The sequence below is a fragment of the Varanus komodoensis genome, unplaced genomic scaffold, assembly GCF_004798865.1.
Source record: "Varanus komodoensis strain SLA01 unplaced genomic scaffold, ASM479886v1 scaffold1, whole genome shotgun sequence".
Lineage (NCBI taxonomy): Eukaryota > Metazoa > Chordata > Lepidosauria > Squamata > Varanidae > Varanus > Varanus komodoensis.
In genome coordinates, this window is record NW_025335268.1 from 65,981,772 (window position 1) to 65,997,536 (window position 15,765).

Here is a 15,765-nt window from a genome sequence, read left to right on the forward strand (position 1 = left end):
GATGTGACTCTAGTTGTTCCAGAAAACATTCTCCATCTCTGCTTTATACCCTGGCAAGAAAGCCCAGCCTCTCAAGCAGCCAATAGGCTCCCCTAAAGAGGAAATGAGTGCTTCTGTTTATCTTTTCCCCAGTGCATTCTTCAAAAGTGCCTGTCGGTGTTGTGACTGCTGCCAGAAAGAGCCAGCCCAGGTTCCTCACTGTTTGGAACCTATAGGGCTCAGAATAAATATTGCTCAATGCATTAATCGAATGATACAGTTCCGTATATATTACAACCACTTGGAGGGCTGTTCTTCAAAGAAATATGATGATTCTGGCCTAGGTTATAAAGCAGGGCAATGGGAGTCAATAGCCATATATATCCCACAGATGGTCTGCCATTACTTGAACTGTCTGACTCAAAGGTAGGTTGCTGGAACTATAGAGGTTATTTCATTTCAGCACATAACATACAAGCTTACTTGTTACTGAAATGAAATGGAACTCTGTAACTCTATATTGCACATTATGGAATTATAGACAATATTACTTCCTCCAGAACATTCTTTTTAATGCAAAGCATCATTGTCTCTAAAATGAGGGGACTATTTCACTACAGCTCTCTTGCTGCTTAGGAGAAGGCTTAATACCTAGCAGCCAATTCTTTGGGGGAAATGCAAAAGCCTCCCTCCTATGTGATGGTACCCTAAATCAGTTTGTCACCCTGGCTCCTAAATCCCAAAACCATCTTAAAAATCAAGTCTCCAGGGTAGCGGCACTGCTGCTACATCACCAATTGAAAAAAAATTCCAATTTACTTTCCCCTTTAGATCTGCCCGGAGAATGAGTCTACATCAAATTGGTATGATCAAGGAAGATATCGCTTGCAGCAGTCTCTCACAAGTTTCGAAATGACTCACAAGGGTTGAAAAGCTGTATGTGCATTGGTAATGAAGAAGAAAACAGCAGGAACAGGAGAAATCAGCAATCCCAGCTTTTCCATATAGCTCATAATGTTAAATTTCCAAACAAAAGGGGGTAAATAGGAAAATGTAAATAGAATAGATATTTCAGATATAATGAGATTGGGAAATAGAGTTCAAAATATAAGTGTTACTGATATAAATGTACCTTAAATTTGTAGGCTAATGATCTGGAGGGGAATGTAAGACTGTGGTTAGCTGGTATTGATTATGTGTTCCTGTAATTTCCTACATTGGTATCATAATCAACATATTGTGAAATGAACAAAAGCTATCTTTTATGTATGTATATGTACACACACACACACACAGAGGGGGGGGAGAGAGAGAGAGAGAGAGAGAGAGAGAGAGAGAGAGAGATTCATCATATCCTGAAAAGTACATGTCCAGCTTCAGAGAGGCAGGTAGAAGAGATGTTTCAAATGGGTTTGCTCATAAAAATATTGTTTTATAACATTTTATACTATATTTATTCATCCACTGCTGGATAAACTGCTTTTTAGTTAAACAATATTTTAATTGTTAACTGGTTTTTATTTAATGGTTTTATATTTGCTGAGAAACTCTGAATTTTTAATATCATCCTATGCCTGATTGTTCTTTGTGAGCCACCCTGAGGCTACAGCGATGGGCGCGGCATAGAAATGGTATAAATAAATAAATAAACGAACAAACTAAATTAAAATGACTAACAAAACAGATGAAACAAACTCCAGGTGACTTGTTTGATGGGCAAGGCCCATTGTATCAGTATACCTAAAGGAAAGTTGCAAAACGTTGAATAGAAATGTTAGCAAGTTGGCCCATGCATTTGGAAGGAGCTATTAGTGGCCACATTTGAAAGCATTATGGTATCACCTGGTCACACTAGAAATTGAGCCTTTATGGCCAATCATAAGTCTTCTGTAGGCACCCTGTCATTTTCCATCATTCCTTCTTGCCTCTGTCCAAATTATGTTTGACCATATGGAATACCTTCTCACTATGCTCATTTTTATTCTCTAATCCTAAGATTGATGTATATTTTGTCTTCCTTTACTGGTGTTTTAATGGGAATGTGGACTTTTGGGACTATTTCTCCCTATTTTCCTTTACATTGCCCCTACTATGACCTGGGTTTCTGACAATGAAAGGAAAATTGACTCCCTTGAGGACTAGGCTACCATTACCTTAGCTGTGTAGTTCTGTCTTTGTTTCCCTCACAAACAACCTGTGTCAGAGACCCAATCCAGACAACCCCTTGCTCCTCACTGTGGTTCTGATCTGAATCAGGAAGCTTCTACCACACCTGAAATAAATAAACAAATGAATACAATAAACAAACTTATGTAGCTAAAACAGATGCATTGGTTTAAATGGGACCTCACTGGAAAATTCATACTGAAGACATGTTTTCTGATTTTGATCAGAATTCCCACACTGGAAAACAATTAAAAAGAAAACAAAAACCAGGTGTGGACTGAACGCTATACACAGAGCTGAAGTGGGCAGTATTTCTTCTGAGCAAATGAACAAAAAATGTCCTATTCAAGAATCTGGTGTAGACCTGTTTGACTGCAAGTTCATACTTCAGTTAAACAGAAAGGTTATTATTAAAGGTTAGGGAAGACTAATGAAACAATCATTAAGTAATTGGAAGACTATAAAAGCGTCCCATTTATGTTCCATATTAATTCTTGATCAAAGAGGGGAAATGTAGTATGGCAGAATGTCATCCCCCCCGCATCAAAGGTGCTACTTGGGTTGCTTCCAGCAGGGCTGTATCATGGGCCCCTGGCTCCATTGCAGGTCAATTCTCAGCATATTCAATGAAAAGCATCAGGTGGATTGTGGCCTGGCCTGGTCTCATGACAACAATATTGTGACTATTACCTGCATGACAGCTGTTAACACCCCAGCCTGCATTTTACCCTACAAGTTATGACTTGATTCACCCCTTATTAAAATAACAGTACCAATCATTACATTACACTACCTGGCACAACTAAAGTTAAGCTATTTTCACAATATGAGCATTATCAGTGGTTGGTATTTTTAAATGATTTACATTCATCTTTTTTTTTTTTTTTTTTTTTTTTTATTTTTTTTTTTTAATTTATTTATTTTTTTTTTTTTTTTTTTTTTTCTTTTTGCTACTTTGCTTGTTAGGTTCAGTGAATTATTGTCTTCTTCTATTAACTTGCTTTTACAGTGATGTTTGTTTCAAACATTAAAGTAGATTTAAACCATTCATCTTGGGTGCTGCAGTTTCCTCTGGCATTTACCTTTTCTGCTTTGCTACAATCAATTTTCTCTATTCTTCAATTCCTCTCAAAGAGACAGTTGTTACAATGTTTCTCACCTTTGACTGAGAGCTGGATATTTCAATAATGTGTTGTATCAAATATAAGGACATAACTCTACTTTTATAAGTCTAAAGTCAGAAACAATATGTATAAAGGGGGCTATGATCTTAATTTCAAATACTCATTGGACAAGAGAACCAAGCATTCCTTTCTCATTTCTGTATGCATCTTTTCTTTCAGTCTTTTTGTAAGTAAGATGCATTATTTGGATTTTAAAACTAAAGTCAATTTAGTTCCCAAAACATCATAGTTTATTAACATACCTGAAGCAGACAGAAAATGTGTAAAATGTATTATGGCCAAAATATTTATTGGTTATTATTTTGCTAGTGTAACTCTCCTTATTCTAACAAATGCAATTATACACGAACAGGAGTAATTGTGGGTATCATTTAAAATAAAAATTACACTCCTTGTACTTGTAAATTATTTTCATTTCTGTGACCTGCTAAAAGTGTGGAAGTTGCATTGAAATCAGTGGGGCTTACTCGTAAATCAGCCTGGTTAGGATCCAATTGATAACTAATGGCTTTGGGGATATTCATTTGGAGAAAATACATCCACAGCTTTCCTTTCCATCAGTAGCTGTGCAATGAAACTAAAATGGGAGGGGGGAATAAGACTGCCTTCACATCTCCCATTTTCAGGATAAGATTGTTTGATGAGAGAAATTGATATAAAGCAAAAAGCTACTCGTCAGGTATTATCACCAAAGAAAGCTGTAATCCACCACACATCTGCTCATGACATAAACAACTTCAAAAGCTGCACACTGTGTGATGTGGGGACAGCATTCACTTAGTAACTCTAAGGACTACAAATAAAAATATATATTGTTGTTCATTATAAAATAATTGGTCACAAAACAAAACCATAAAGAGGAAAAGAGAGGAGAAAATGAAACTAGATTTGAATTTATCAGTTAAATGCATCCATATGAAAGGTGTGTGTATATGAGAATGAATGTGTATGTGTGAATGCAAATGCAGATTTTACATTACAACCATACCTTTGACAATACAAACCTTTCAATGCAAATACAGATTTTAAAAATCATGCATAAACTTCAACACAAACTCCAAATATCCACACACACACCCACACCCACAAACAGGGGATCTTCAAAACGTTTCTGCACTTTTATGTTTCATATTTTATAAAAATATTTTATATATATTTTTGCTGATGGAATTAAAAAGTTGGTATGGCACTGGGAAAATGCATTGTAAAGGAAGGTGACTATGCAGAGAAGTGATGTTATTTATTTTTGAACAAATAGAGTTAGGAAAGAGTGGAAACGTTTTGAAGAACCCGTGTGTGTGTGTGTGTGTGTGTGTGTGTATAAAATCCATATATCACCTATTCAAATGTCAGCTCTGTCATTAAGTCTTCAGCCCATTGCACTTTAGGAGATGAACACTTAAGCTGCCAATGTTGTAATATTACTCTTTTGGTTGTGAAAAGAGTTTGGATAATCAATTTGTGCTGGCTGTACATATATTTACTGATATACATGTAATCTTATGCAAGAGTGTATATATATATATCAGTGAATATTAAAGAATGTTCCCATACAAAGTTTATCCACAGAATAACCTCTTTACAAAAATGGGCAACTATTCAGCAATACCAAAATAGGTGGATAAAAGTGGAATTAGATTTGTTATGCCTCCAAATATTACCGAACTTAAAGAAGCCAGTCTTAAATATATATTGTGGTGTCCAGTAGACCTGGAACAAGAATTTTAGCTGAATATGACGTACCTTGAGGTTGTTAAGATACAAACAGTAAAGCAGCGATCCATTGATTAGGCAAAATAGTACAGTTCAGTTCCCTATTCCATTTTGAGTGTATATTTATTCTCCAACAGTATTTACAAAAAGTATATCAGGTGTTGCTATAACTGATCAGTATCCTTCTGGTACTGAAGGAGATTCTGAAATTGTAAAAACAGAAAGGCCAAACCTAGATTCTAAAAAGAAAAAAGAAACAAAAATAGAAAAAAGTTGCAATTCAGCCATTTAGCAAGAACTGACTAATCATATTTGGCACCTAAAGTAGAGAATGACAGAAACTCATATTCAGTACTCACTAATTGGTCCAAGGTTAAAAAACAACAACAACAACTTTTCTTTCCAAATTCACTAGAAAATATTTTCTTGTCAATTTTTAAATATGGATTTTCACATAGAGTCAAAATATCATAAGAGAATGGATCAAAATATAACTGACCTGACTACACAGCATTATCAGGTGTAACCATGGGAAGAACTATATTAATTTTAATATGCTGTAAAATGATTTACATCCATTAGAGAGGGGATTCAGACAAGAAGATTCCAAAACTGATAAAGCTGGGAAAATCGCATCTAAGTGAAAAACAGCAAAAATCAGTGCATTAACAGGCTTGTGATATAAAGAGATCTTGAAAGTAAAATCTATCTTCTTAATTGGAAGTTGCATTCTTTTCAATGATAAGAGAGAGGGATCTCTGATGCCCAAAATGTACAAAACAAGGCATTGAATTTTTGAAAATATGAATGAAAAATGAAAGTATAATAAAGGAATCCTACTTGTAGCATAAACAGTCTTCAGTATAATGATCATCTTAAGTGTATTTACATTATCCATTAATCCACCTATTCAAACTTAGTTGGACATTTGAGATACGTCCCTGGAAATAAATATTCCCAAATAAGAGCATAATCAGAATGGTCAATTAGCAAATAAATCACGAGATCAACTATCTCCAGGTGGCATCAATTCAGGTTTTGGTGAGCTAATGATTAGCTAGAAAAATCACCAAATACTCTGAGCAACTGCATCAAACCTGAAAGAACTGACCAGAGTTTTGAAATGAACCATAAAATATCATCATGATATATAATTATTTTGAATTCAGGCTAGAAGGACTACTACCAATGGCACATGCCATTGGATCAAGCTAACTCAAATATTAATGAAAACTCTGAAGAAAGTGTACGTCCCTGTTCAGGACATCTCCAATTGAAAAGAAAGGTGAGAAGGAGAAAGGTCATAATTCTAGCTCTTGGGGCAAGTATAGCATCCTCAACCATTTCAAATATACTGCAGAAGAGTCAAAATTACTCAACATCGTGAAAATACATCTCCAATGAATTTTGTCAAAGGCCTTTTTAGCAGACAAAGAAACAATGACATCCTGTTCTGCTGTATCGGTATTTAAAACTTGCAGATCAACAACCAATCTAAAATTACCAGCCCTCTGGCTATATTTTTAAAAATCCAACCTGATCCGTACTGGAGATAGGAACATGCATAGCTGCTTTCTAATCATGCAGTGATGGTGAAATAAAAGCAAATTTTTATGAAATTTTGGTAGGCATCATTAGAGCTAATTGCCTAAGTTAATGAAAGAAAAATAAAGAATCCTTATTATTTCCCAAAGAACCATTGTATCAACAGTAACCACTTGGGTATTGCAGGCTTATTTTGAGATTGTTGCCAGAAAAACACTAGCAAGATTAGTTAGGATTTTCTTTCTCCAGACTTCTTTTTCCTGTCCAGTGAATAGACAGCATTTAATGTGGCTTCACTCTGGACTAACCATAACTACAACCTTCACCTGATCAAGAAGCTATGCCTCAGAAGCGCTTTTGATAGAGGACAGATCGATGACAGACAGACAGACAGACGTTAAGAGATGACAAGCAATCATACTATTTATTCACTCTTGCCAATCTAAGATGAGAAGTATCAAATGCACTATATTCAAGTCAAAAGCGGTCAGCATGAGTAAATTTTCCATATAGATTTTTGAACCTGTATCTACATCTAGGAAGTGCTATTGGTATTTCATCACAGATAAAAGGTTGGTCGCAGGGCAAAGAGGTTTTCGCACCAGCCCCCCAACTACAGCTGTCAACCTTTCACCCAAAACTAGTTGTTCTTGGGACTTGATGCATCTTTTTGAGTGTGATGCATGAAACAGGAAATTCTTCACCATAATGTCCAGAGTATGGAGACCCCTTCCTATTTAAACAGGTTTGGTGGAGATAGCAAACAGTGGCAGTATTGGTTTTATTCCATTGTTTCTATTGAGGTCATTTATTCCTGACTTGATTGTTTTTTTTTTTTAATGGCATGTTTTTTCTCTTTCACTATTGTTCACTGCCTTGAAAGGGTTTTTTTTTTTTTTTTTTTTGGAGAGGGGTTTGTAAACCAAAGCAGCTTATAAACAGACATCAATATTACAAATAATCAAAGGGAGGATGGGTTGTTTAAGTTATGACCGAAGAGAAATTGGTCATTTGTGAAAATAAGACAATATGTGTTAAAAGCTTGGGGGTGGCGTTTACAAGGCTTTTAAAATAGTTATGTGCATTCTCTGTGTCTCTGCAATATGTAAAATGTATGGTTTTGAAAAAGAGGAAAAAGTAACAGAATATAATGCAGGATTTTACAAAAAGAAGCAACAAAAGATGAGAGTTCCAAAGGGTATGCGTGGTAGCTAAGTCTAGAAATTGCTTCTCTCCAAAGAAAATAGGACCCAAGTTCCACTTTGATGCATTTACCATTAGCCTTCTCTCATGTAATAAGCTTTAAGTATCAAAGCGCTTTGATGAATAATAAATAGAAATAGGAATGAACAAACAATTTTACATGAGGCAAAGAAGCTTGGAGGAAATATGCGAGTCTTGTTTTCATTTGTGTCTTTTCATTAAGGTAATGTCTTCCACATCTAACCTTATTAAGAACTGAAATATAAAGCAAAAAAAAAAAAAATCTATTAGCTGGTGCCTGGAGCTACATAGACTATAACTGATCAAAAATCGTAATCGAGGTCTTGCAGTCAACTTAGTCTTTTTAGGGTATTAAGTAGGGGATTGCATTCACCTACATATTTTAAAGACTTCACAGTTCTTCATTTCAAAAGGGTGACCTATGCATCTAGCACATGTGCTAAGATGTGCTGGGTGTAGACTACAAAGGAAAAATGTGTCAGTTTCTTTTTTTCCTATATTCAGAAGTTTTAAATCTGGAGGTCCTGCTCTCCCAACCATGAACAACTTTATGAATATTAGGGTATTATGCATATTATGATATGAATATTAGGGAATTATGAATATTATGAACTTTATGGATATTAGGGAATTATTAGAATATTATTCTACCCACAGTGGACTGAAGTCTGTGGAAGGAAGGAAGGAAGGAAGGAAGGAAGGAAGGAAGGAAGGAAGGAAGGAAGGAGGCAATTCTATTTAATACAAATATGTATCAATACATGAGGTATGGAAGTCAGCCTTTTAAAAGCAAAATATTCAAAGCTTTGAACTTGCAAAGATGACTCTGTTACTGTTACTTTCTCCCACATTCTTTTTATTTTGAAAGAAATCTCAAGTTCTTTAGGTCTCAAATTATAGATGTACAAACTTTGTTAAATCCATTTCATCTGTGTTTTGCTAATTTTCAGGTGCCTTTTGTTCTGCAGACTGTTTATTGACAGAATTGGATTTTGTACAAATGCATTCATCCTCACTTATGCAAATTCTCATTTTTTAAAATGAAAAAATCCATCCCAAATATGCATTTTGTCCTTTAGTCTGTGTAGAAAATGCACATTTCCTGATGTTTTAAAAAATACTTTTAATATTTTCCATGATTATAAAACATAATTAAAATTGGTTTGAATCCCTGTGGAATTCATGAGAGTTGAGAAAAACTGGTCCCTTGTGGAATCCATCAGTCAGAATCATAGAATCCCATTTGCCAGCTCTTCTATTCAAAGTATGGCAAGTTTATTGATGTTAGTAATTTCTTATAAAAATAATTCTTATTTATCTAATGGGAAAAACTAATAATTGATACCAGGACTTTTACAACCATTTAGAAGCTAGATTATAAAATCTCTTTGGAAGTTAGAGAATCAGGACAGGACCACCACTGAGAAAATTCGGGAACAGAGGTATGTGATTGGAGAAGGAATAAAATGTTTATAGTTCCATTTTGCACCAAACAATTTGGCCACTGGAATCTCAGCAAGCCCTACAATTAGCTCATGAGCATCCTTTGAATTGCCCCATCTTGCTTCAGACCAAAGCCCTTTCTGGATCAGAAGGCACTCATAGTAACACAGAGCCCTTTAATCACTTCCCTCCTTTTGATGTTGCTGCTCTCAGACACAAATCTCTTTACAGTGGAACATCTCGCGCATGTCGCCAGTGCCAAATGCGGATTTTTCTTTAATTTAGTGTTGTGTATAACAGTAGGGCCTGAAAGTAAGTCATTGTCATGGAAATGTTGGAATCCCCTTCGCCAAAGGCAAGTGACAGACATCTCTATATCTGTATGAATAAAATGCCAGCTTCTGCAAAACAGGGACTGGGCTGGCCAGGCAGGGGGAGTCTCCCAGCATACAAGAAAGGCCTCTATGCATTGTGAATTTGTCACATGTTTTTGTTTTCTTTCATTTATGTGCACACACACTATCATGAGATGCCATTTGATTCAGGCTGGGTTAATCTTTCTGGGCCTAATCAGTGGCCTTTTGCACTGAAACATGATCTGTGCCTTTCCGAGTTTTTGTATGGCAGGCAGCTACGCAGCAGCAACTTCTGTAATCCCTTCTCCCACAGTTAGAACTACTAGAAAGGCTTAATAATATCCCAGAGGCAAAGATGAAACCGTATCTGTACAGCTACTGTTTGCTTAGAGAGCTTTTGAAGTCAAGCTTAAGATGTCTTTATTTCCCTCCCAGAAAGATTTCTTCTCTCTTTCTTTTTAGTTCTTTTACTCTGATGTTGTCATGATGATGGCTTTCTGCTTGAAAAAATATTCCAGTGCTCCCATAAACCACTAGGGAATGCGAAAGGCTTTTCATCAGAGGCTTCGGGTATGTAGGTAAGTACAGTTTGTCACTGCGGAAACCTGTAGCCGTGCTAGCAGAAATTTCAACTGGGGAGATGGGGGGAGATATTTTTAATTCCGCTATCAGGCTTAGGGCCTTCCTTTCATTGACAGCCTATTCCTCAACATCACTGGCTTTTAACTTTTAAAAACAAAATCTAAATTGATTTTTTATTCTGTAACATCACACACAGACCTATTTTGTAAGTGGAAAAATGAAAAGGGAAGTAATGTCTTCTTCTCTTGATGTCAGGATGAAACCCAAGCCTCGCATCTCTAGTTGTCTCCAGGCACTGAGAGTTCTGCTAGGAATACACACACTCCCTTGAAGTGTAATCCTACATGTGTCTACTCAGAAGTAAGCAGCACTGTGTGACAGGACATGGTATCCTATGGGAAGCTAATTCAGATGCAAAAAGCCCTGAAAGAGCTACACCTTCCATAATTCATGGCACTCCATTGTATTATTAGTCAAGATAAATGACAAAAGGGTTTTAGGCAGAAGGGAAGGAAAATAAAACTCTTCATGTCCCCTTTCTTGTCATCGCCTGAATTGCTCTTGGGACCTGCTAACCCACCTAGGAGGGCATGGGAAATAGCAGTGTTACAGGCAGGGGAAGCTGGTCCATGTGTTCATAGGAAGCTGCCCCTCCAGAGTCAGGCTGTCCCCACCACCTTCTAGCTGAACTTTACTTATCGCTAGTCTAGGTACAAATTCAGCACCCTCCTTTGTCACATGGTCAAAATGACCAAGATACAACATGAGTTATTTCTTTGAGTTCAACTTCATGGGTCTCAGTCAAGATTGAGACCACTGAGCATGGACAGTGAAGGCTTAATCTTTTTCACCCTAGCTATTCCCACCCACACATGCTTCTATTAAAGTGGGGGGGGGGGAGGCCTTCCTTTGGCTTCTGGTTCCAGTCAAGCTTTGGCAAAGCAACATGATATTCTCAATTGTTGGTGTGCTCCTGTAGTTTCACGGGGGGTTTCAGTCCTGGTGCCTGGTTGTCTTTACTTGCTCTATAGTCCTGACTTCCATCTTTGTTCCTTGATTCTCAACCCTATGACACATCAGCTTACTCTTAATATCCAGTTCCTGGTTCATCTTGGACTGTTCAAGCCTATGGCTCAACTCTCTCAAACTTAAATCTCACTCTTTTCTCTTCTGCTCTCCCTTACAATGTTCAGCAATAGTTTGGTCTTTTTTCTCCTCTTATTCTGTAACCAAATAGTTTGGTCAGATACTATGCCTAAGGTCAGCATGGCATGTTCATTATAACATTTTGCCACCTGCATAAAAACAAAACAGGAAGTGCTTGAAATTCAGCAATGCAAAAGGAAGGACTTGGTGTACATTTTCCCTAACCCCCAGCATGCACAGACAATGCACCTCAGATAATGCAGATAATCCAATTAGAAACTCATTTATCTGTGCTATCTATATCTGGTTTCTTTATGCCTTGGAGAGGTCTCCTAGTTGGACACAAACCTTGAGTGAAAGCAAGCACATTGTACAAAACACAGGTCTGCAATTCTGGGTGTTTACCATCATCGATACATGGACAGTTTGGTACCAATACATCATCAGCTTCATCACAGTATATTTATAGTTCACTGTTCTTCTTCTTTCCAGGAACTTAAGACAGCTTGCAGGTCTTCAGTACAACTTTCCATTGTGTACAGTTTCACTTAGTAACAATGCCAGTTTTTTTTCCCCTCTCTTTGCAGCTAAATCCTGATTGTATCTTCCTTTGTCTTTCATACAACTTAACACTTTCAAAATCAACAATAATTATAGCCGTTGAATCAGTTTTCCATGGATAGTACTTGAAATCTGTATGGATTCCAGAAACTGAGAGGAGGAACTTGGAAGGAAGAACCCAGCTGGAATGTCATCCATCTGTTTTGAGGACCTGGTATAACAGCATCCACATACTGCTTCATGTGATCAGAAATTGAATTATCTCTCATGGCCAGCTGGATCCTGCTAACTGGGCAGCTAAGAAGAAGCATGGTGGAGACTTTGCCTTTGCAACACTCTAGTGTGCATATCACTGGCTGTAGGTCTGGCTCCAGGGCTCCAGAATGGCTTGGCGAGATCTGCGAGGCACAGCATGTGTGAGTTAAAGCTAGCCAGATTGAGGACTCTCTGATGGATGAGAACAATACCCATCAGTTAACTGCCTGCTCTACAACCTCTCTGGAAGCCTCTGCCTGCCACCAGGAATATGCTGTTGATAGTGACACACAGGGCTGCTGGTGAAGGGGAAAGGAAAGTGGGTCTGAATTCCTATAAAGTTACCTGGATTCCACTGGTACTTACACTTTGGGCTAATTCAAGTATCAATAATCAGCATCACCCAGTTACCTTGCAGAGGTCCATAGCATTTCCCATTTTTAGATAGGAAGACTTCTATCTGAAACTGGCTTGTGTGAAAATTACTGCACAACAAGATATCACTCAATATGGAAAAGGTTTCAGGGAAATATCCCCATAGATATTACATGCAGTGTTACAGTTTCCTTAAGAAATGATGATGACAGTGGCAGTTTATTTGATTGGTACTCTACCTTTCTACCATGACAATAAATGCAATCAGCAGATATGTGTCAGGAATTGTGCATGTTTTTAGTTCCCAGTCAGGACTATTTGCATCCCCTTTACATCCCTCTAACCATTCTGCATTCAGCAAGTCTAGATCCACCCAGCACTGCATCTTGACAGACCAATTGTTCAGTTTCCCAGGAACCACTTAGGGATTAAGCTACCTTCTCAGTGTCCCTCACAGGTGTGCTACTTCTGTGCACCTCCTGTGGCCATCCTTAACCATTGTCATAATGTCTGCATATCTTTCCTGTAGGGGTTAAACTGGAATGACTGAGAAGACAGGACAAAGTGACTTGACTTATCAGAAAACTCCTGCAGTGCTGTCTCCTGTTACTCAATTGAAGAGAAGAGTTAGTCCCTTTCTGAGACACTGACTTTCTGCTGATTTCCCTTCCCCTTCCTTTTTCAGGTTAATGAGCCCAGGGCTGCCAAAAAACCATGCATCTTGTGGTGCATCATAGTTCCAGGTGGCAGCTGAAACAGCTGCTGCAGCAGCACCACCTCAAGATACAGCTTGACGTTCCTGATCTAGTAATCATACTAATGATTTGGTCTGGGCCTGATCAGAACCTGAATGGGTGCCTGCTGAAGAATGCTATGGATGCCACCGTGAACTTTGTGGAGCAAGGGCAGAATAAATGCACACTGCATCCTGCACATCCTTCCTTCGGTCCGGCTGGGTGCCTCTCTTCTCTTTCCTGGCTTTTGCCTGTAGGTCACCAGTTTCCAACAGTTACAGTCATTTTCTTCACCTTTTCCCAACCTTTTCTTGCATTCGGTTTATACTTGCCAATACTCAGATTGTTACAAATGATCTAATACTGATTTAGATGTCTGTATTTTTAAGACATGTAAAACAACAACACCAACAATGTAACAGTATAATAGGCGTTATGCAATTTTGATAATCTGAATATGGCATATTATAGCCAGAAGAAAATAAAGAAGCTGCATGATGGCATTGCAGGAAATTCATGAAATTGCTGTCAGCCTCATCCCTTAGTTTTAGCAAACACTTGAAAGACTGGGAAGGGATAGTTCTACTTATGCCAAAGCAAAGCAGGACTTCAATTTACACTTGGAAAGATACCTACAGGGCTATTTCTAATCATCTCATTCTCCTTTCTCTCACTTAAAAATTCGCACTGACTGAGATGTTACCTATCATTCTGAATAGTGTTAACTTAATTATATCTTATCTGTAGAGGAATTAAGTATGCCAGTGTGGCTGACATGAATTATTAAATAAAAAGGGGGAAATGATCAGTAGATTGGTATGTTCTGTATTTTAAGGATGATTAAAAAAAAAGTTTGCCCTTAACCTCATATCTACCTGCCCTTCTCAATGTTAAAAGAGGCAGCTTCTTACTTGTACCATACTTGAAAAAAAAACTTGAGCTCAAAATACAAAAGGACATACACTTGATCATGAACACCAAGGCCCATTAATGAATGCTTGGTTTGTCAGCACCTGTCAAGCATTTAACATTTTTCTTTCAAGCCAGGTATGTAAAGCAGACATGTCAAAACCTCGTGGGAGCTTGTAACAAAATATTGAACAGGAAATCTTAAATGTAGGCTGGGAAACCAGAAAATCCAGAAAATCTAATGTTCTGCTGTAGGGCCAGGACAATGGATATATTCTTTCCTCTGGACTTCAGTGGTATACCACCTAAAATAATTTTGTGCTGGAAAAGAAAGGAAATACTTGCCACCTAATGATAATTTGCAGCCACAGCTGAAAATCATTTGATATACGCAAAGGATATTTTCTTGGGATTATGGTTTCGCTCATTTTCAACCCTCGGTTCCCTGGTCTGTACTATGTAATTCTCAGTAGCCATTTGTATTGTATGCCATGCTGATAAACCTTTGAACAGTTGTTCAATTGCCCAGGAAGAGTGACCACAAGGGAAGTATGAATACCAGCTATATGTAGTTAACAGAATGTTGCAAGAAGATAAGGGCCAAACTTTCGCCTTAGCCAACAAGCAAATAATAAGACATCCAGATACAAAATTCTTGTATCTGGTTCAAGAAAAATTCTTTAGAAAGTGAATTTAGACATGGAATTTCCTACGCTATCATTAACAAAGACACCTATCATCCCCAGAATAAAAATATGTCAGGAAACATCAGGTTGCGTAAGTGTGAATGGTCTGCTTGAACCAAAGCAGAACGCTAGAAACCTCCTCAAGGACTTGGGCATTCTGTATTGATGCTACCACCCAAATGGTCCTATTTCTTGGACCTGCCAACCATGATCCTAATAATAATGGAGCACAGAAGAGGAACTTTGAAGGTGTTCTTATATTCATATAAGAAGATATGGATCTTCATGTATCTTGGCCCCTGCCCAGTTCCGGCTTTAGCAGGTGTGGGCAACTCATGCCCCTCCAGATATGTGACTTGCAACTGCTCTCAGCCTTAGCCAGCATAGCAAGTGGTGAACAGTGATGTCTGGAACATCAAAAGTTGTCCACCTCTGCCTTAAAGTTTAACATACAGCAGTACCACTCCCCTTGCACTTGCCGAATGTGTCTCTAATAACAATAGCATGCAGAGCACAGTATCTACAGCTGATCATAGAGTCCCAGTGGACATAGGAAGCAGCTCTCTTGTGCTATCCCAGACTGCTTTGTAAACACCTGTGCTTTGAGCAGAGCCTGGAAACAAATAGGCAACCCATGCTGTTTGTGCAAGTTAGAGTGTCCTGATAAATATCCAGTAAAATCTCAAACAGCTGTTTCTGGACAAATGGCCTTCAAGATCTTTAAATGCAATTCCATACAACAGCATCGCAGCTGTCCATGGATTGTTGCTATGTGCCATCAAGTTGTCTTCAACCTGTGGCCACCCTAGAATGAAAGCTCTCCACAGTCCATATGGGCACAGTAAAAGCATGAACAAGGTTGTAGCTGTCAAAGACATACTTTATATCTGTGACTAGTGGCTGTGTT